Here is a 23,467-nt window from a genome sequence, read left to right on the forward strand (position 1 = left end):
CCGCCCTTTCATGTTTAATAGTCACATCACCAAAGCCTGTTGTCAGGCAGACTTCATTACCCCTTCATTTTACCTTAAATTAAAGACACAGTCCCAAAATATAACAATTTTATAAACCTCATAATTGTAACAGGACCCCTAGACCTTGTTGTACCAGCCATTTATTAATATCCCATTTTAAAAGAAGAAAGCGAGGTTGAAAAGGTTACCAAGGGAGTTTCAGAGTTTGGGGCTTAGATAGCTGAAGACACCACTGCTATTGGTGGGGTGATGGATATCTGGAATGCACCAGAGACTGGAATTGGAGGAACCCTTGAGTTATTGGGGGTTTGTAGCACCAGAGAAGGTTACAAAGATAAGCTGGACCAATTTGTGTCATGTCCAGTACAGACTTGCCATATTAGCTGTTGAGATGGCTGCTGCAATCATGTGACTTTTGGCATTTGGACTACAGGCAGTATACAGTCTCTGGTGAATACCTAAATAAATGTGGACATAGGTGAGGGTACCTCACAATCATTTGTGGAATTCACGCATCTCATTGCTTAAGGATGGGCCAGCACCTAAAGACTATGTCATTTCCAGATTGCCTGTCTCCATGTTCCATACAGGATAAAAGGGGAGATCAAAACTCAATGGCCACTATCAATTTCCCATTGTGTCATGATGGCCTCCCAATCTAAACTAGACTGGGTGTGCCTGAGAAATGTTAACTTAGCGATCATGTGATCGAAGCTGGTTTCAGGGGCTGCACCCTTATTATCCCAGGACCCAGCAGATCCATCAGAGCCATCAGTCACCAACCTGTCTGGGAACCAGACTCTGAAACTAGCCACAGGTTATCAAGCAGTCAAACTTAACCTGTTCCAATTTCAAAGTTCACCTAAGAATCAACCTCCTAGATGGGTTGGCTACTAAAAACCTTGCAACCTGCTGTGAGTTCTTTGCTTTATAAGGCCCTGATATCAACTATAAATCATCAAACCCATTCAAGAAACCATAAGCCTGTCCCGTGGGAATCCGAGAATCGTAAATCAGAGACCAAAGTAGCTGTAATCTGTAAAAGCGCTCTATCTTTATCTGCATCCGACTTTGTGTGTGTGTGTGCCTGCGTGCATGACACCGAGTGTGTGATGTTATGTTCATTTGGGGGTAAGTGTGTGAGCGTAAGTAAACGTCTTTATTTAAACTCACAGAAGCTGAATTATTTAATTGGAATACACATTCCAAGGATAAGGAAAGACGTACCTCCTTCCATACAAAACATGCTGATTATGGGCAGTAAGAGAGCAAGTACATTCTGTCAGTGACACATGGAATGACTTATATACTAGGATAAGAATTCTCAATCTGAGGCTCAAATTTTTTAAAAAAGTAGCCTAAATTAAAAATTTGTTGAACTTGACCTTAATTTATAGAATAATAGAACTTTACAGCACAGAAAGAGGTAATTCAGCCCATTGAATATGAAAAGCATCTGATAAAGACAGAAATTGACTTATTCTATTGCCATAAACGAGGGGATTTGAACACTTAATTCACTACCCAGAGCTTGTGAAGTTATTGTAAATCTGACTGGCGCCACTCTCTACTTTGCCTGAAAAATAATTCCTAAAAACTAAAGGTAGATCCATCCATTACTTGGCTCAGTTGGTTGCAGGTTTGTTTCTAAATCAGAACGTTGTTGTTTCAAAACCTATTTCAGGACTTGAATATATAATGCAGTACTTACGGCAGTACTGAAGGATAATTGCTGAATATGCTCTCCTGTGATTGAGATATAAACTGAGGTAGTTTCTGTGTGTCCTTGCAAATGTTCAAGAACCCAAAGGACTATTCAAAAAAAAAAGGAGTAATCCTGGCCAATGCTCTCTCTTGGCTAACATTTACTCAACATAAATATCTGATCATTGCATTGTTGCTTGTTGAATTTTGCTGTGCTTCAAATGGCTGCTGTGTTTACAGAGTGCACGTGGCTAAACTTCAAATTAATGTTGGTGGAAAATACTTGAGGTGTGATAAGTTGCTACCTAAATGCAAGATACTTAACCTAAACAAAAGGCTCGTTTTGAGAAGAATCATGGCGAGACTTGAAAGAAGTGTTAAATCTTCTCCACCTGCTTGTAACTAACATAAAAACAGTGAGAAAATAGAATATTTATTTTTGTAATGAGGAAAGACTATGGGCATGGAATTTGGATCCTCAGCGCCCCACTGGTGACAGGGCGGTGGAAGCTGAAGTTCCGCCAGGCGGTACACTCTGCACCTCCAGCTAGCTCTGGCACTACCCTCGCAGCGCCCCATGCTGAGAAAGCCACTCTGCCTGTGGCAGAGGCACCAGAACTGATTCTGTCATTATGTTACTCAGCCCTTCTCGGCTGATGTGCAGCTCTGCCTCTAAACTTTGGACCACACAGGTCTATTGTACTATTGTATTTGCTTGCCAATCACCAAAGAACAAGTGTTCAGCAGCAAGAGGAGCCCAGTGGTTGTGTTATTTAAAGGGACAGGCACCCAACTTGCAGATAAGCCAATTTGGAATAACTTCTGTCTTTAAGAACAGAAGGTTGGCTGTACCACTTGCTATTATCACACACTGCTTGGCCCCCTCTGCTGAGTGTCCAGACAGTCAGCAGCACAGGCCCTCCTTTTATGAATCAGGTAAATGAGGAAGCAGAACTACATTTTTATGCTGCCTCCCTCCACTGCCAATGGGTGTAGGCATGTCATAAATCATGACCCCCCAATCCCCAAAAAAAGCACAGAACAATTTCTAATCCAATCCCTTTAATGCTTTAAATTAGTGCAAAAGTGCATAATCCTTATTTGTTCCCCAAAGGGTTAACTCAGAAGCTATGGAAGAATACATTGTACATGACAATGCGACATTTACATTTCCTGCACGGTTTTACTCTTTCAACTAAACTTTGCTTGTCTAAATCAAGAAGTGGGTCCAATTAATTCCCACGATTCTGACTTCAGCACAGTGGACCAAAATGGAAGAAGTCTGAAAAGCTGATGGCAAGTCACAGATTAAATTAACGGACGAGTAGAAAAATAGCGGGACTAATTAGAGACAGGAAGATTTGGCTGTTGAACTGCAAACAATAGTTTTAGACACTAAGGGTGTGAGGATAGAATTGTGGTAGATGATCAGCTCTGCTTGTATCGAAAGGCAGAGCATACTTGAGAGGCCAAATGGCCTACTCCCACTCCTATTCCTTAAGTTCTTTCATCTTCAGCTCATTCTCATCTTAGTTGGAAAACAAATTCTGCTGCATAGACAAAGACTTCCGTCTATGGATCTAAGTTTTTAACAATATTAATTTTGATAACCCTTCTCCTAAGATCGACTTCCTTACCATGGTATCCATTTTATTTCCTGGGCCTAGTGATGTTTTAGTACATGAATGACATTCCATAAATCCTAGCAGTAATGTTGTTCCAGTTCTGTATTACTGATTTTATTAATCACTAATTATGTGGTAGAAGTTTGATTTGCAATTTTACTTGGCAAGAAAGGATAATAAGTCTGGGGTGAAGTTTGAATTATTGTTGGTCTTACCTGTCAAACTACTGACAGAAGTGAAATACCAACTACCACTCAGTCAGGAATTTTAACATTATGGCTATTTTTAGTCTTTGAGAATGAAGAGGGGAAATTGTGAATTCTATATAATTTGCCCTAATTTTTGTGTTTTAATAACCATCGATGTTGAACCCGCATCTGTTACCGCTCTGTATATTTATAGCTCTGGATATTATTTGAATGGAAGCAGCAGTCTGAGCAGGCCATCTCTTTAACATTCAGTACAAAATAAGAATTGTGTTGCATTGTCTTTGTTTTATGGTGATATAAAAATAGTATCATTCCCAAAGGGGTTAAGTCACATATATCCTTAATGAAAATCTAAATGCACTGTAAATCAGGGTGAAGTATTTTTTTGTTGTTGCCATTTGACATGGGCTGCAATCGCAAAGTTCTTTAATGAGGATATGGTATTGATCTGTGGCTCATCACTCACAGCCACTCGATCATTCAGTTTCATTGATGATGCCAGTGAAGTCTGCAGCAGGTAGAATGCATTAGAGTGCTTGTGGTTTGCCTCCAGTTTCACACTCCTCTTATACTATTCTGGTCATATGTCAAATACTGCAGATCTCAGAGGAGTGTGAAGCGCATTAAACCTTTAGCTTCTGTGTTGGGGGAGGTGGAAGGGGGAGTATCCATATTTGTTTGCAGTATCAGAGACTTGTTACAACAGTCTATTTGTAAACCCAAGGAAACATACTGCGAGGTAGCATTCGGTGTCAGGAATCTGTTCACTGCCAAAGAACATTCCAGCTGTAGTTGGAACAGGACGTGTATGTAAGTTCAAAGGAGCTTCGTAGAATGGTATTAATCATCTGCTTGTAGAATTTATATACATCGTATAATGATGAGTAAATCTATATCATCGTAAATGTGTTAATAGTGTCCAAGGTTGCCCACATTGGTAAAACATAGCCCTTTAAAATAATGGTTTATTTAAGTAGAATTCTCAGTATCAATAACTTTTTAAAAATCAGTTATCTAGAATTCTGACTAACTTTGACAGTGCTAGGTACTTTTTAATGAAAGTGGATGCTGGTATCGGGTAGAAAATTGGAAAGGGAGATGATTGCATAGTGAAGGGAGATAGAAAAAGAAAGAGTGACCAGACTGAGTTACTGTAACAACAACATTTTATGAGCTAATGTAGCGCATGGTTATATTGTCATGGTTATAGTGAGGTACCCTGGGTTAACAATTGAATTCCTGTGATTATTGATTCATTTTGTTCACACTGCCTGATTCAGTGACCCCCTCAGCCATTCCCCCAACAACAGCATCATTCCACTCAATATTCAAAAACAGTGGAGATGAACAAAACAATTTTGCTTGTGATTATATTTTAAAAATTTTTGAATTTTGAATTTAAAGCCAAAAGTTTTATGTTTTCAGTTTAGATTCAAGATTAGCCTGGTGCATTAAAGAGATGCTGTAATTCATTCTATTTCACTCTGGTCGACTCTCCTATTAGTTTTTTAACAGTTGAGGAGATGACGACAGCATTATTAACAGAACCAAGATGGCACTTTGAACCAGCCAGAAGACTTGAGTTAATTGCATTAGAAATATCCTCAAGTCCTTGGGCAGAAGTTTGCCCTTGGCGGCGGGCTAGGCAGGCAGTTGGGAAGCTGACCACCGCCCGCGATCAGGCCCAAAAGGCAATTTCACGCTGGTGGGCCAGTTAAGGCCTGCCCAGCATGAAACACGAGCGGCAGTGCTCAGTGCTGCCTCCGCAGGCGGAGGGAGGAGTGCAAGCCGGGAGAGCACCACTTTCATGCATGCGTGTGAGTGCGCACTACATAATCTCCCTGAGGCAGAGAGCTGCCTCAGGAAGATGAACTGATTTGGAAAAAAAATTAAAAATTTGATAGAAGTTATGAAACATGTCCCCTCCTGTGTCTCTGTCACATGAGCAAGGGCATGTTATTTATAAAAATTTAAAGCTTTTATTTAACTTCTATTTGCTTTTGGAAACCTCATCCCGCCTGTGGATAAGGTTTCCAAAAAAGTGCGAAGGCCACTTGGCCTTTTCGCCTGCCCGCCAAACGTAAGGTTGGACAGGCAGCGAAAAATTTACTTCAATTACCTTTTAAATGGCTTTGATAGGCCTTTTAATTAATGGTGGACGCGCCTACCAAAATATCACGAGACTGCGCGATGACGTCGGGACACACGCCCGACATCATCATGCGTCATTTTACGCTGGGTCAGGTTGGGCACGCGCCCGCCTGATGAGCTAAAACTCCTGCCCTTAAAGATGTTAATCAATAAGAAAAACTTGCAGATTCCAGTTGGACTTTTTGGGGTTGTTCTTGGATCAAAATTATATTTTTAATTTAAGCCTGAAGCAGCTAGCTCAAATAGTCCAATTTTGTCCATTTATCATAACCTAAGACTGATTCATAACTTTTTGGCATTTTGAATGGTAAGTTGCTTTGCAATGGAATGTTCGAAGGAAGACACAAATGTATCTGGGTCATTCCCCACTTTGCCTATCTGTGTCTCTCTTGCACCAACGGCAGGATTTCAGTGACACTGATGTGGCCACACTTCATTTCAAAAGTAACTTTAAGAAAACTAAGATCTTGAACATTTCATTGTTTTTTTTTAACTATTTCCAGGCATTACAATTTAAGCAATAAAATGGCTTGTTAAAGTATTGGGCAAGTCAAATTGTTTATTCTCTATATACTCTGTGTAATGAAATTCCCTGCAATTAAATGCAATTTTTTTTTCTTGAATAATGTGGCCTGAAAATCCATTTTTTTATACTTTCAACATGAACAGGATAGCACAATCCACGACCCACATAATCTCTGGTACAAAAGAGTAAGGCATTGACTTTAGGTTGCTCTGATATTTTCAATGCAATCTCCCCTAAATCAACTGAACCACCTTAAAAGATTGTGCAATTTGCAAATTTGTGCAGTGCAAATCAAGTCTCCAGTGTAACTGGTTTAAAAAAAAATCAGTCTGGAAGCCTGCCCTGCCCACGAAACTAGCCACACTCCCAGATTTAACTCATCATCATGTCAATTTTTGATAATTGCACTCCCTCGTGAGCCATCGAGGAGGTTCTTAAAATTATGAAAGGAAAACAGAAAATGCTGTAATTACTCAGCAGGTCTGGCAGCATCAGTGGAGGGACAAACAGAGTTAACATTTCAGGTCAATGACCTTTCAATGGAACATCAAACTCCATCTCTCTTATCCCCTTTACCTCCCTCTTCTGTCCAATTCATGTCAGGGTGGTTGAAATCCCCATGATGGTTTTGTCCTCAATTCCCTAACTTGTCTGCATATTTCTTCCTCCAGCTCCCCAACACTGTTGGGTGCTCTGTCTACATCTATTAACCTGACTGATCTTTTATTATCCTTTAGTTCTAACCATATGGATTTTATTTTTGTCTTTGTTGATAGCCGCACCACTTTTTTCTACCGCCATTATGTTACCCCTAATAAGTGCAGCTTTTCCTCTTTATCCATCCCTATACTTTCTAAATATGTTTAACCTGCAATGTTTAATTCCAGCCATGTCTCAGTAATTCCTACTGTGTCTTCTTCATCTCAATGCATGGTTGCCTCCAGATCCCCTGTTTTATTATGGACGCTGTGTGCAATTTTTAATCGGATTTTCTCTCACAATATGTTTAAGCATCTTTTTAGACTGTTGTTCTATAAATCTATTTCTTCCCTGGCCATCAATGTTCTTTCTTTCTTTCTTATGCTCTCCTTCCCTGTTTTGTTTACATTTAGGCTGCTTACGTTTCTTGTTAATCTGTCCCCCCCATCCTATTAGTTTAAAGCCTTGACCACCTTCCTATTTACCCTTTCTGCTAGGACGAAGGTCCCATCCCCTTTCAGGTGAAGCCCATCCCATCCAAACTCTTTGAACCTTAACTGGATGTTGAATATAATTCATAAGGAAAAAAACTAAGAGCTTCAAAACTAAGATAAACTTATAATTCATTTCCACTTTCCTGACTTTGTCATGATAGATCCTTCTATAAATGATGTAGTGTTTGCCTCTTCATGCACTCAGCCCTATTACCTGAATTGGTTCATCTAACCTAACAAGGGAGAGTGTACAACATTTTCTATCAGTGAAACTTTAAACTTGCAGAGTCTCTCAAGCTCCGTCCTGTCTTGAATAGAACTCACTTGAGCTGGGTTCGCCTATGTAATAACTTTATAGTCCTAAGTCAAAAATGATTTTGATAACTTTTTTCTAAAAACTTCAACACATGCTATACTGTACCTAAAATTAAGCGGTAACTAATACTGTACCTAAAATTCAACTCATTGGCCTGAATCTTCAGCTCGGTGAGCGGGGGCGGGGCAGGCATCCCAACGTCACCGCACGTCATTTAGATTTTCAGTTCGGCACACCCGCCAAACTGTCAAAGGTCTATTAAGCCTATTAAGGCCATTTAAATATCAATTAAACTAATAACCTGAACTGCAGGCGAAGAGCCCAGGCGGCCTTGCATTTTTCACGGAACCTCATCCACGGGCGGGATGAGGTTTCATGAAGGGTTTATAAATTAAATACATTTTTTCATTAACGTTCATTGACATGCCCTAGCTCATGTGACACTGTCACATGAGGGGACATGTCTTAAAATTTTTTTCTTTTCTTTATTAAAATTTTGGAAAACTTAACCTAACCTTCCTGAGGCAGCTTTGTGCCTCAGGGAGATTTCTGCTCACTTTCGCTCGCATCTGCAAAAGAGTTCAGGCCCCGACTCAGGGAACCACCCCCCTGCCCGCACAGGGAACACTCAGCGCTTCTGGGCGCGTGTCATGCTGGGCGGGCCTTAATTGGCCCGCCCACGTAAAATGGTGGCACGGACCCGATCGGGGGGTGCCACGCCTCCCCCCCCCCCCCCACCGTGACCCAATGGAGGGGGGGGAGCAAATTCTCCCCATTATTCCAAATATAGTATTGCTGATTCATCTATATTAGATTATAATAACGTACTTTGACTCGTAACAAGAACCAGATTGGACTTTATTATCAACTGTTTATTGATTATTTCCTGAAAATCCTCATGGGCTTTTCCCAAATTCTTTCTATAAGACATCAATGTATTGGGTGCATATGAAGAAAAATTAGAAAGCCATCCATACATAACATTACATTTACCAAAATTAAATCTCAATGTTGTTCCATAAAATATCAACCGAATGTGACTCACCTCCTAAACCTGTTGCCTGGACAGATATCTTAGCATTATCAATAGCATTTATGGAACTACCCTCCTCAATATAACATAGTAATGTGAACAACAGGGGATCCAGAATAGGAACTCCTGGGGGCCTGTAAATTTACTTTGGCCTTCTCCTGCCAGCCACTTTTGCTTGGATGAAGTTTGTCACAAACCCCTGTTTACTGTGAAGTTACAGTGGCAGAGGGGAAGATGCACCAAGGTAAAACCTTCGCCCACTCACCACCCTTAAAATAGACCTTTACCCTTCCTTCATGCCTATTGTCAAATTAATTCTCAAGTCAGCGACCTGTGGTTTCATTAACCCTTTTAGCCTTAACTTACTTGAAGAGGAACATTTATTCCACTCAATCAAAAGGCTCTCTGTAAATCCAAATAGACTATATTAATTCAGTAGCCTGCATCCAGGTTTTCAAACTATCCATTGTAATGAAAACAGACAGGACTATAGCATCATTCTGGAGTCATTACAGAGCAGAATAAGGTCCTTCAGCCCATTAATGCAATCCATTCCAAACCTTTTCAAGAGAAAATTCCTCCCCAAGGTAACACTAAAAATTCAGCTATCAACCAGCTGATGTGGTCTCAAGGAATATTATTAGAATTTATAATGTTAATGCGTAAAGTGCTTTATTGTGTGTGTATAAGTTGCCATGAAGTGCAGCACATAGACAAGTTACCAGATGTTTGACTTTGTTAATATATCAACTTTTCAAAGTACTCCTTCCAAAGTAGCTTGTGATCTGGTGTCAATTCCGTTAGAAATGCAATGTGTACATGTAATACCTTTTTATAGTGACACACCACCAAGACAGCTGGCACCCTATTTCGGTGAATGTCATTTTTAGTTTGTTTTACCTCAAGACAACTAGTGTGTTATGTCTATATGGAGCCCCAGCAATAAATTAGCAGTGCTGGTGTATTAATTAGCAAAGTGGGAAAAAAGGAAACTCAAGTAAAGTCGTTCTGAGGCAGGGGTGACATATGTCCAATCGTGAGAAATTCAGCAGAGGAAGATTGTCGGTCCAGGGCAGTCCTGAGAAGAATAATGTCCAATCTCTGTGACCCAGAAAATGGTTAGAATGTGAAATTTGCTGCCATATGGGCCAGAACTTTACCCTCCCCTACCTATGGGTTTTTAGGTGGGCGGGGGTGTGAAATTGAAAGGATTGGATTCCATCTGGCTTCCCCTCTGCCCCGACCACACAGTGATTTTACACTGGGGCAGGCAAGGCCTCACACAGGGAGCCCGCCCTTGCCCAGTTGAGGCCCCTAAGTGGAAAATTATTGTCCATTTAAGGGCCATTCCCGCTCAGCCTCAATTTTTAAGCTGGCGAGAGGATTAACCTGGTGTGGGGGAAGCCTGAAAATCAATGGGCTTAGTTCCCAGCCCCCTTCTGACTGGGGGTGCCCCCCCACCCCACCCCCCACTTAATTTCCAGTGGCCTCTGGACCTCCTTCCCTCATTGCCTCTCCCCTGACACCCCGACCACCACCTTCATTCATACCGTACTCGGGCTTTCCCCACCCTTCCCACCCTAGAGCACCTTAAATTTACCTTTGCCTCCGCTCCCCGCACTTAGGCTCCAACATCTTCCTGAACTTTCTCTTCTGTCCACTGCAGCACTGTCACTGCAGGGACTAGAGAGCTGCCAGCCAGTCAGATTATCTGGATACTCTATAAGGCAGGAATTCCTCCCCAGCGTAAATTGGTTGCGGGGCACACTGAGTTGGCAGGGATGTGTTCCCCCTGACTCTTTGGGATGGCAGGAAGGGAGAGCCCGCCCTCTGAAAAATTCAGGCCATGGAGTAGTTGAGATGAATTTAAGGGAAGCTAGCAAGTTACATCAAATATGCAGCCCAGAAACAGGTTATTTGACCTAACTGATATATGATCAATAGATTCTTCCCATCTTACTGCATCGAACTTGAACAGCTTGATCTTCTATTTCTTTCTCCCTCATACACTTTCCTAGCTTCTCCTTCTCTGCTTCCCAATTCTATCCCTCCAGAAATGATCCCCATTTATGCTATTGGCCTCATTTACTCCTCCTGGTAGTAATTGGTTGCCCATTCTGATCACTCTCAGAGTAAAGAAATGTCTCCTGAATTTCCAATTGGATTTATTAGTGACACTGTCTCTTATTTATGATCTCTAGTTTTGGACTTCCCCACAAGGGGAAAGCTTTTCATTAAGCCTATCCCATCAAACCATTTCAGATTTTGAAGGCCTCTATCAGGTCACCATCAGAGTTTTATTTTCTGGACAAGAGAGTCCTAACATGTTCAGACTTCCCTGGTAAATATATCCTCCCAATTCTGTCATCATCCTTGTAAATCTCTTCAGTACCTTCTCCAACTTCTATTATTAGTTTTTATAAAATGGAGACAGGACTGGATTTAAAGCAGTTATTCGTACGGGAGAGCACGGCGACTGGACCCAGTTCATCATGGGAGAGGCCCCGTGTAAGCCTAGCAGCGGCAAAATCTCTGCCGCAATGAAGTCAGAGGGCAGAATGGGCTGACGCTGGGTCCCCGGTCACTGTCAGCGGGATGTCAATTAGATTCATTAATGAACCAATTGAAACCCATTATCCCTGAGCCCATCACAATTTAGTGGTGGCTCAGAGATTAAGTGGGGACCTCATGGCTTTCCCATGGCCTTGGAAAGTGGCCCAGCAAATCCAATTGGGTTTGTCAGCTGTGTCTTGAAGGCGTCCTTCGTAGTTATACACTCTATACCTGATCAAGGGACCCGACGCGGAAAGAGGTGAAAACCACCACCATGCCCTTGCCTCCAGTACCCCTCTTCCGCGACCCCCTCATCCCGTGATCTCCATCCCATGACCCCCTTCCCACCTTCAATCACCATGGTTCTGGGGACCAATGATGAACCTGGAACTCTGGTGGGTGCATTGCCAGTAGCTTGTGCTGATGGCATGAGGAGCTGCCGGCCTCTGATTGGTCAGAAACTCTCAGCTGGTGGGATGTCCACTGCTAAAAGTATCAAATGTAGGGAAGGCCCTACAATGATCACTTAAGTGCCTGAAGGCCATTTGATTCCAGTCCTCCTCTGTGGACTGGTGGGTGAGACCTTACTCAGCATGAAAGAATTCCAGCTCAGAATTGTGCAGAGTACTCCAATTGAGCACTATCCAAGGTCTGATACAATTTTAAAATAACTTCTCTTCTTTCCAATTCTATCCCTCTAGAAATAAATCCCTGAGCTTTGTTTTTTGTAGCCTTATTAGCCTGTGTTGTGTTACGAATCAGTTAGGGACTAGTAACATTCTGTTTAATGTAGAAAATGTTTGAAATCCCAAGTACTTACTAAGAGGAAAAATCCACAAGGTTCTACATTTTTAAACAAACAAAATAAACTTTACTATACAAATTCAGAAAAATCAAATAATCTGCAATATCTATCATATACTCTAACTGTTATGACACAGCCAATGGTAAATGCCGAGTTGTTCAATTTCCAAAGGGAAACATGAAACAACTGTCACAACTTGTTTTGCAGTTTCTATAAATTTTGAGATGCGTGCCTTGAATTCAGTAGTAATAAGACCGCCAAATCTTATAGGTTTTACAAAACTTGATTAAACATTTATTAAGAGAATTGATTTTTAAATACATACGTAGATCTACAAATTACTTCTATGATAACTCCTAAATTCCCCTATTCAATCCAAATCCCAGTTACACTTCCATTAAGGCAACAGTAAGACACATAAGGTCTTAAAATGTCTTACCTTATACACAACCTTCACTCCTTTATACATATTTTCCCCTTTGAATGAAAATACCATTGTTTCACTCTGCCTTTGGACTTTATCTTCCTGATAATGAAAACGTCAATTTCAGTGGTCCCCTTACCTCATGACCATAGACTAGTTTGAAAGGACTAAAACCAATCAATGAGCATCCCTAATAGCAAATAACAAGAATGGAATGGAATTCCTCCACCCAATCCTGTGGATAATCCTGAGTGTACACTCTCATCATAATTTTTCGAGTTTGATGACATCTTTCTAAAGCCCCTTACAAGATGATAAGCCATTGATTTAAATTATTTTATCCCCAAACTGTTCATTGCTTCCTCAAATAGCTGTGACACAAAATTTGAACCCTGATCTGATTGCATTTCCTAAGGTAAACAATATCTTGTAAAAAAAATTGTTAACTCTTCCACAATCTTCTTTGTTGTAATGTTTCTCAAAGGTTTTGCTTCAGGAAATCTGGTAAACAAATCCATTATTGTCAGTATGTACTGATTTCCACTTTTTATCTTAGGGAGGGGTCCTACATAATTAACCATGACCCTAGTAAAGGGTCTTCAAATGCTGGAATTGGAATTAAAGGCGCCAACTTAATCACTGCTTGTGGTTTCCCTATCGCTTGACATGTGTGACATGTTCTGCAACATTTGACTGCATTCCTATGCAATCCAGGCCAAAAAATAATGTTTTGTATCTTCACCTGTGTCTTTCTAATTCCTAAATGCCCCCCATTGGAATTTCATGAGCTATCCTCAGAATCTCATTTCTATACCCAAATGGGATAACAATCTGATATACCTTCCTCCAGCTTCCATCTGCTAGAACATGATATGACCTCTATTTTCTCATTAAAATATTATCCTTAAGGAATACATTTTGCTTCTGTTTCTGAGTAAGCAATATGATATAAATATTGTATTTGCAAATCCTTTTTCTGTAACTGCAACAGCTGCCTTGAGTTAAACACTCCAGCTGAATTGTTTTCCAGCCTTTCTTCCTGAACAATGTTATCAAACACAGTATCAGCTCATTGGATTTCCACAGCTTCTCCCTGCCTTTTAACGTCCTGTTCTTCTTGATTCAACCTATGAGCCTGTGATCTCGTTATCACACAATCTGGGAACAATCCAGGATGCTCTTTCTGCAACACTTTTGTTGAATATACCTCTACATGCTGCTCAACTACCATAGGTATCACCCACATTTGTGATCCAGTTATATCATTACCCAGAATAAACTGAACGCCTGCAATGGGCAATTTTTCCACTACTCCAACAATAACCTCACCTGTTTTCCACTTACTCTTTAAATTTACCTTCCACAATATAATAGGTTTAGCATCTGCATGCACCCCACTTATTATCACCTGTTCCTGCAATACTCACTCTGAACAACAAGTGTCACTATCCCACAACATTAAGGATTGACTAGCCCCTGTGCCTCTTAAAAATTTAACATCTTTACCTACTCCACTCTGTAAACATGGAAAGACTTTCCCTTCACATACAAAATCTCAAAACATTTCTGCAACCTGCTCCTCCAAGTTTTCTAGCTAAATTGTGAATACATTCCCACTTCTTTACCTATCAATGATTCTCCGTTTTATCTGTAAGTAAACCACTGGTTTTTCCTGTGCCTGAACCTCAGAGTCCACAGTACTCTTATTTTCAGTACTTTTCTGCACCCCTGTAATTCCAACAGATTTTCCCTGCAAATTCCAGCACACTCAGTTCGTGTGTCCAACTTTATTACAATGAAAACACCTCAATTTTTGAATATCGCTTCTATCCTCAGCACCTTCCTTTTTATTCTGAGAAAAAAACTTCCTGGGAATTTCCATCTACTCCTTCTCTTCCCTGACTACCCACCTTCCTTTTACCTTCCCACTTTCTACCATTTTCTGATCGAAAAGGATGATGAAAAAAAGGTTTTGCTCTGTGAAGAACTCATAATCATTAGCTATCTCTGCTTGTCTTACAGTTTCAATTTTCTGTTCTTCCACATGAGTTCTCACTACCAAAGGAATTGAATCTTTAAATTCTTCCAGAAGAGCTACTTCTCTAAGAGTTGCATATGTTGTCTCTATCTTTAATGCCCATATCCACTGGTCAAAATTACTTTGTTTTACTCTCTCAAACTCAATATAAGTTTGCCCAGGCTGTTTTCTCATATTCCTAAATTTCTGCGTGGAGACCTCAGGAACCAACACATAGGCACTCAAAATATCCTTCTTTTTTTTACCACATCATTGTTCACTGACATTTCCTCTGACAGTAAACCTAAGCCCCATGTGGTCTTGCCACCAACCTGGATTGTAACACCAATGTCCAGTTTTCCTGTGGCGATTTCATCTGTTTTCTTCTCAAATGAAATAAAGAATGCTTCAAAATCTCTTTCCTCAAACTTTGGAAGAGCTTGTACAAATTTAAACATCTCCCCAATGGGTTCTGATCTGGAAATAGGTCCTTCTCACCAATTGGTGAATCTTTTATAACTGCCTGAATTTTAAGCTGGAATTTTCTCTCTTTTTGTTTTTCCCTTTCCTCCTTTTCTAGCTTTGCCATTTCTAATTCCCTTTCTTGTTTTATTTTCTCTCTCCTGCCTTTCTGCCTTTCTGTTCCCTTTGAAGTGCTCTTCCATTTTCTTTTTTCTTTTGCATCCAGCTCAAGTTTTTTCATTTCCTTTGCTTTTTTCAAATTCAAGCCTAACCTCATTTCTAACTGAAGTCTCACTACCTCCAGCTGTCACTCACTAGTGTCAGGGGTCACATCCAGCTTTAAATGCTGTGCTAGACCTTAAATTATATCTGCTTTCTGAGCCCCTGCAGGTAACCCCAATTATAATTTATCCACCAATTCCATTAACTTATCTTTAGTTACCTTTGAAAACAAGCCAAAGTTATAACTTTATCTTCCAGCAAGACTTAGCAATTGCCAAAGCCATGTTGCAGTCTTGCCACTACAAAGAAACCATCACACCAACTCCTGAATTCAAACTGCTTCTCGAACTCATAACCTTAAGATTCATCAATTCCAACCCAATCAAGGAATTTCAAATATATCCCCGGCGAGACCCAATTTTTGTTATGACACAGTCGATGGTAAATGATGAGTTGTTCAAATCCCAAAGGGAAACTTGAAGCAATTGCCACAACTTGTTTTGCAACTTGTATAAATTTTTAGATGTGTGCCTTGAATTCAGTAGTAATAAGACCACCAAGTCCTGTAGGTTTTACAAAACTAGGTTAAACATTTATTAATGAGAAATTATTTTAAATACATACATAGATCTACAAATCACTACTATGATAACTTCTAAATTCCCCTAATCAATCTAACTCCCAGTTACATTTTTGTTAAGGCAACAGTAAGACACATAAATTTTAAGAGACCCAAGCAAAGACACATGATACCCTGAACAAGTCAAATTCAAAGTGAGTTTTCTTAACTTCAGCCTTTTGAAGACAGCAGCTTGAGGCCTAGATGCTGAAGGCTTGTCACACTTGTAAGATCATAAAATGCCCCCTTACACACTGCATTCACTCCTTCATACTTATTTTCCCGTTTGAATGCAAATACCCATTGTTTCGCTATGTCTTTGGACTTTTTCATCCTGATAATAAAAATCTCTCATAGCACTAAGTTTTACCTGTAATATTTGGGAAAGGTAAACACACTCTTTCTAAACTTCATCTGGCTAGGTGATACATTTCACTCCCTCCTTTGAAAACAATCTAGCCTGGTTTATTTAAAAATGCAAATGTTCCCTTGTTTCATCTAAACTTCCCCATGTTTACCTAATTAATATTTCAAACCCCAACTTCTCTTCTTACATCAAAGTAGCCAGACTAGCTGCCTATAATCCAATTAAGTCTCACACACACATACAGACACATATAGACACTTAGGCACATCTCACAATTATTCTATTTTAGAATAAATTCCAATAACGTTGAGAATTATTATATCTTCCTGACACTAACATTCAGAATTAACTTGAGGTAGATATGAATTAACAAGCCAAAATACACAGTGTTATCAAACATACCACACTGTACATGAAATGGCAGGCCAAGAGTGATCCTATGGATCTCTCAGCACCTCACCCAGAGGTCAGTGATCATTGTGAGTCACAATATCTCGTTAAAACTCTGTCTCCCTCATGAGGGATTTCAAGTCCTCATTTGAAGATCTAGCCTCTGCATTCCTTCAAAAGCCACATGAGTCGGACTGCCTCAATGTCTGCTCACTTCCCAGTGATGCAATCTCCTTTCCAGGGACTGTGTCTCATAGAATCCACAAAACTGCACTCTAATTACCGGCACAATTACAAATTGTGCTAGCTTCAGTAAGCTGGCACTTCTCCTGGGTTTCTTTGAACTCCAGTCTCCCATCTGTACTGACCTATAAATTGCTCTACGGCTTTTTCTGAGCCCTAATCCTCTTAATCATGAAATCAGCAACTTTCTGCCAACTTTTCAGCTCCCCAGGACCTTTCCTGAAACCTAGCTGCAGTGAATGGCCATAGGCCTTCTCTGTGAGCTGCCAGTCACAAAGGTCCAAATTGCATTGAACCCCCTTTTGCAGGGAACACACAGATAAATTGAAACTGGAGAACCTGTACCCATCTCCATGACAACATAGCCTTTCAGGGCTCATGGAATGTTCAAAAAGTCTAATTTAGCTCCAGCTCCCAAAATAAAACATTTCTCTTGCCTGCATTTGTTTGCAAGCAGTGTAGACATCAGGTGTCCAGCTCTCAAGTTATGTAAACCCACTTGCTGCTTTAGAACCCTACCTTTCTTGCTTTTAACCCCTTAAGTCAACATTGCTTCAATCTTTTGAGTATAATAGACTCCAAGCTGCTTTAATTGCATTTATCTCATTCGCCACAGTTAAAATTTAATCTTCCCAAACTAAAAATTACCTCTAAAATGCAAACATGAACCATGAACTAGGTATTCACAACTTTGTTACTTTAATTGCTTTATGAAGGTGTACTCTTATATCCTTCTGTCCTATTGAGACTTGTGGGGCAGGATTTTCCCCCCGTTGGGGGCGAAGTTGAATTGCGGGTGCGCACAGGCGCGGCTCTGAGTGGCACCCCCAATCGGAGGCGCGACGCTATTTTACGTGGCCGGGCCAATTAAGGCCCACCCAGTGTGATGTCCTCATGGAAGCGCTATATGCTCCCTGTGTGGGCGGGGTGGAATCCCTAAACCTGAGAGTGCACTCTTTCGCACATGCGCACGAAAGAGCGCACTCATCTCCCTGAGGCTAAGGGAGATCGGCTATTCTGTCAAAAATATTAAAAATGGAAGAAAAAGATTCCTGACATGTCCATAATTTTTCAAAAAAACTTTAATAAATTTTTAAAAAACCTATGTGAAACCTCATCCCGCCTGTGGATGAGGTTTCATGCTTTTTCTAATTCCGGCCTTAAGGTTGGACGGGCAGGTCCATTAATTACTTTAATGACCCTGTCAATGGCCTCAATTTTGCTGTGCCCCTGCCTACTAAAAATTTAAATGGGCCGCGGTGACGTTGGCGGTTCCGCCCAATGTCACCGCGCATCATTTTACACGTCGGCGAGTGGGCCCCACCCCCCGCTCGCTGACGGGAAAATCCTTGCTCTTTTTATTTTTCCTACCAAAATGGACCACCTTACACATGTTTATATTAAAATTGATTTGCCAATTTAATTTCCACCGTGCTAGCTTATTAATGTTTTCTTGTATCTCATAACATTATTCCTTTAATTATGCTCCCAAATTTCATGTTGTCTGTAGATTTAGAAATGGACTTCAAATTCTCAGATCCAAATCATTAATGTATAAACACATGGGGCAGAATCTCTGTTTGGCGAGCAGGGGGCGGGGCTTGCTCGCCGCTGCGTGAAACGACATGGGGTGACGTTGGGCATGCATCCCAATATCACCACGCATCATTTAGATTTTCAGTTCGGCGGGCACGCCCACCGAACTGTTAAAAGCCTATTAAGGCCATTAAAAAAATAATTAACATGATTAATGGACCTACCCGTCAAACCTTAAGGTTGGCGGGCAGGCCAGGAGCCCTGGAGGGCTTCTGAAAAAACATGAAACCTCATCCACGGGTGGGATGAAGTTTCATGAGGGTATTAAAATTTTTATAAAATGTTTAAATAAAATAAATTGACATGTCCCAGCTCATGTGACAGTGGCACAGAAGTGGACATGTCATTAATTTTTTTCCCCATCTTTATTGAAACTTTCAAACCTGAGCTGATCTCCCTGAGGCAGCACTTAGCGTCAGGGAACCTGCGCACTCTTTTACACGCATGCGCGAAAGAGCGCACTCCTGGCTCAGGGAATACCCCCCCTGCCCTGGCAGACATCACACTGGGCGGGCGGGCCCGCCCATATAAAATGGCAGTGTGTCTCCAAAGGGGAACCCGCCCGCTCCCGCACAAACCTCCCCCCCGCCCCCCAACGGGGGGAAGATCCTGCCCATGAGGTTGAAAAGAGTAGAATCAAGAGTTGATGTGAAGGATGCTCATGTGGAACATAAACACTACCAGAGACCAAATGGGCCAAGTGACCTGTTTCTGTCTGGTGAATGCCATCATTTTAAAAAATGTATTCTTTCATGGGATTTGGGCATTGCCAGTGTTTATTGCCCATCCCTGATTGCCCTGGACAAGATGGCGGTGAGCCGCCTTCTTGCACTGTTGCACTCCATGTGGTATAGGTACACCCCCATTGTGCTCTTAGGAAAAGAGCCCCAGGATTTTGACCCAGCAACAGTGAAGGAATGTTGATATTGTTCCAAATCAGGATAGTATTTGGCTGATGGTGGTGTTCCCATGCATCTGCTACACTTGTCCTTCTATCTGGTAGAAGTTGTGTGCTTGGAAGGTGCTGTTGAAGAAGCCTTGGTGAGTTGCTGCAGTGCATCTTGTAGATGGTACACACTGTTGCCACTGTGTGTCAGTGGAGGAGGGATTGAATGCTTAAGGTGGCAGTTGGTGTGCCAATAGGCTGCTTGGTTCTGGATAGCTTTGAGTTTCTTAAGTGTTGTTGAGCTGCACTCATTCAGGCAAGAGGAGAATATTCCATTACACTCCTGACTTGTGCTTGTAGATTGTGGACAGGCTTTGGGGAGTCAGGAGGTGAGTTACTCACCTCAGAATTCCCAGATCCTGACCTGCTCTTGTAGCCACTGTATTTATATATGGCTGGTCCAATTCAGTATCTGGTTAATGGTAGCCCTAGAATGTTGGGAGGATTCAGCGATGATAATGCCATTGAATGACAAGACGAGATGGTTAAATTCCCTCTTGTTGGAGATGGTCATTGTCTGGCACTTGTGTGGTGCAGATGTTAATTGCCACTTATCAGCCCGAGCCTGAATGTTAACCAGGTCTTGCTGCATTTGGACATGGACTTCTTCAGTACTGAAGAGTCATGAATGGTGTTGAACATTGTTCACTGATGATTGCACATTCCCACTTCTGACCTTATGAAGGAAGATGGAGCAGTCATAATTGCTTGGGTCCAGGACACTACCCTGAGGAACTCCTGCAGCAATGTCCTGGGACTGAGATGATTGACCTCTAACAACCACAACCATCTTCCATTGTGCTAGGTATGACTCCAATTAGTGGAGAGCTTTTCCCCAATCCCCATTGACTTCAATTTTGTGAGGACTCCTTGATGCCACATATGGTCAAATGCTGTCTTACTGTCAAGGGCAATCACTCTCACTTCACCTCCTGAGTTCAGCTCTATTGCCAATGTTTGGACCAAGGCATTATTGAGGTCAGGAGCTGAGTGGCTCTGGCAGAACCCAAACTGAGTGTCAGTGAGCAGATTATTGCTGAATGAGTGCCCCTTAATAGCACTGTCGATGACCCCTTTCATCATTTTCCTGAAGATCGAGAGTAGACTAATGGGGTGATAATTGGCCGGGTTGGATTTGTCCTGCTTTTTGTGGACAGGACATACCTGGGCAAGCTTCCACACTGCTGGGTAGATGTGATCGTTGTAGCCGTACTAGATAACTTGGATTGGGGTGCAATTACTTCTGCAGCACGAGTCTTCAGAACCATAGCCGGAACGTTGTCAGGGCTCATAGCCTTTGCAGTATCCAAAACCTTCAGCCATTTTTTGATATCACGTTGAGTGAATCAAATTGGCTGAAGACTGGCATTTGTGATGCTGGGGACCTCCGGAGGAGGCCGAGACGGACCATCCAAATGTTGTAATAATAAGCAGAAATAAATAATACATACTACTAAAAATATAAAATAATAAATGAATAATATGTAATAAATCACTTCTGGCCATGGTGAAGGTGAATATTTGCCTAATTCATGAGCATCTAATTATGGGAAGTACAATTTCAATTTATCCTGGCACCCTGTATGAAAATCATAGTGTAGAAATTCAAGAGGGATTATGGAAGTTCATGTTAATTCAACATGTAATATTAATGAGATGCATCATTAGGAAGTTACCAAAACAAATGGTGTGACACCAATGGAAAGCCTTTACCAGGGCAGTGTGGGAAAGTGTTGAAGGTGTGTGCGTGTGTGTTGGGTGGGGGTGGGTGGTTGAGGGGGGGGGGGAGGTTATTTAATCTTACCAGATGATCATTTGTGGAAAGAAATCTTGGATACAGCAAATGCTACAATCATAAAAGCATGCCATGGATTATTGTTCACAATTTACCTTCTGGCTCACCTTCCCCACTATTCTCGTTTCGGCACTATGCTGATTTTGCTATAAGTATCCTTGCTCGTTGACTTTTTTTGTCTCTTTGTCTTTGTAGGTCAGCTTCAAGATTTAACTTCCCAGTATCACAAAATTAGTTTCCGATAAAGTAGACTTTCCAGCGCAATTTACCTCTTTCTTCCAGAATATAAACTTGCCCATTAAGAGCATTCAGCTATTTTAGTAAATGAGGACATTTAGTCATTTACCAGCCTCAGTCAACCTATTTAGCCATTTATGATCTTTGCACAAATAAATATTTTCATTCCAGCATCTTGTGTTGTCTTGTAACAGCTAATGTAGTGGCTCATTGACCACAGCTAGTTTTGGCAAAAACTTTCCAACTTGGTTTACCATACCCATGAACCTCTGGAACTCAGTCACATTGTGGGGAGCTGGAAACTCTTTGATTGCTCTTGTCTCCCGTGGATTAACTCTCACATTGGACACACCCACAATATGCACAAGGAGCTTGGCTGTCAGCTGTGAGAATTTGCATTTGTTGTTGAGCATAAGTCCTGTCCCCTGTAGGCATTGTAGCACAGCTTGCACTCAAGTGTCATGTTTTGTCTGAGTGGATCCATGGATCAGGACATCATCCATGTGCCATATGACTCCATCCAGTCCTTCTACGATACTTGACATCGTCCTCTAAAAGATTTCCATTGCTGATGTGATGCTTAAAGTTAATCTATTGAAACAAAAGCTCCCAAATGGAATAATGAATGTTTTGATCAACTGAGACTCTTCATTGAGGGGTAGTTGCCATAAATCACTATTTGCATCTAGCTTCATGAACTCTTTCCCAATTTTGCAAAGCTCTCGTCCACAGATAACATAGGATGAACTTTGTGTTCAACTGCTTTGTTCAGCTGGGTAAGATCTACGCAAATTCTGATAGTTCTGGGGTTTGGCTCTGGCACCATCCCCGAGCACCAGATTGATGCTCTGTCACAGATTAAATAACCCCTTGCTTCAACATCAAATCCACTTCCCTCTTTACCTTTGGCAGAAGTGGACAAGGGAATTTTCTGGGTATAATCAGGCACGTTGGCTTCATTTCAGGACGCACAGTGGTAGAGTATCCTGTCTTCAGTTTTCCTAATCCTATGAACAACTGTGGAAACTCAGCTCTGAAGTCTTTGGGCTGATTTTCTCATCTTTCCAGTTCTTTGACTCAGCAAATCAGATGTAATTTGGTACAGGCTTTCTTGCTTAAGAGTTAACAGCTCCGGTTCAGTATCATATATAGGGTTTCAGTGATTTTCCTCTCTATATATTGAAGGATTGTATTCAGTTGTCCTTTGACCTTGAGTTCTATACCTACTGACCCATATTCTTTTTGCAGGATGGCGGAAGAGAACGTTTCTCCAACCACGGTTCAGCGTCAGAAAGAATTGAAACTGCGATACCCGTGCCCAACTTAAAGCATGTCTTATTTCCCTCTACTTGTATAATAGCACTTCAGTATTTTCCGCTTGGTTCCTGGATCTCTCCAAGGAAAGACATCTCGGTATTGTTGATATCTTCCATTTCATGGATCCCGCCACCTTTCGAAGGCTTCTCTTTTTCCTTGTTCTGTACAGGCTTGTTGCTGCGACACACAACCCAGAAGTGACCTTTCTTTCTACAAAAATGACATTCGGCCCCTTTGGCAGGACAATTTTCATGCCTGTGTTTTTTGCTGCCACGCCAATTACAGTTAGTTGGTGCGGTTGATGGACATGCTTCCTGCTTCCCTTGCTTAACATGCTCCACTGAGCCAGTCGTTTTGGGGATATTGTTCTCCCTGTAAGCCCAGATAACCAGTTGATTTTGCCTCCTGACCTCAGCCTGTCTGTTCAGTTGAATCACCTTTGAATCATGTCTCGACTGCAAGTGGTCGGGTCAGGCACTGCTTCGTCTTAAGACTCGACAACAACTCTGTCCCTTATTAGTTCATCTTTTAAGCTGCCATATTCACAGTTCTCTAAGTCTAACAGATCATTTATAAAAGTATCCATATTTTTCCCTTGCCACTGGGTACCCTTGTTAAATTTAGTCCATTCAACAATGGTATTCTTTCGCAGTTGGTTGTCAAGAGATTTGATTACTTCATTGTATATAGCTTTCC

The sequence above is a fragment of the Cetorhinus maximus genome, chromosome 2 (assembly GCF_964194155.1).
Source record: "Cetorhinus maximus chromosome 2, sCetMax3.hap1.1, whole genome shotgun sequence".
Lineage (NCBI taxonomy): Eukaryota > Metazoa > Chordata > Chondrichthyes > Lamniformes > Cetorhinidae > Cetorhinus > Cetorhinus maximus.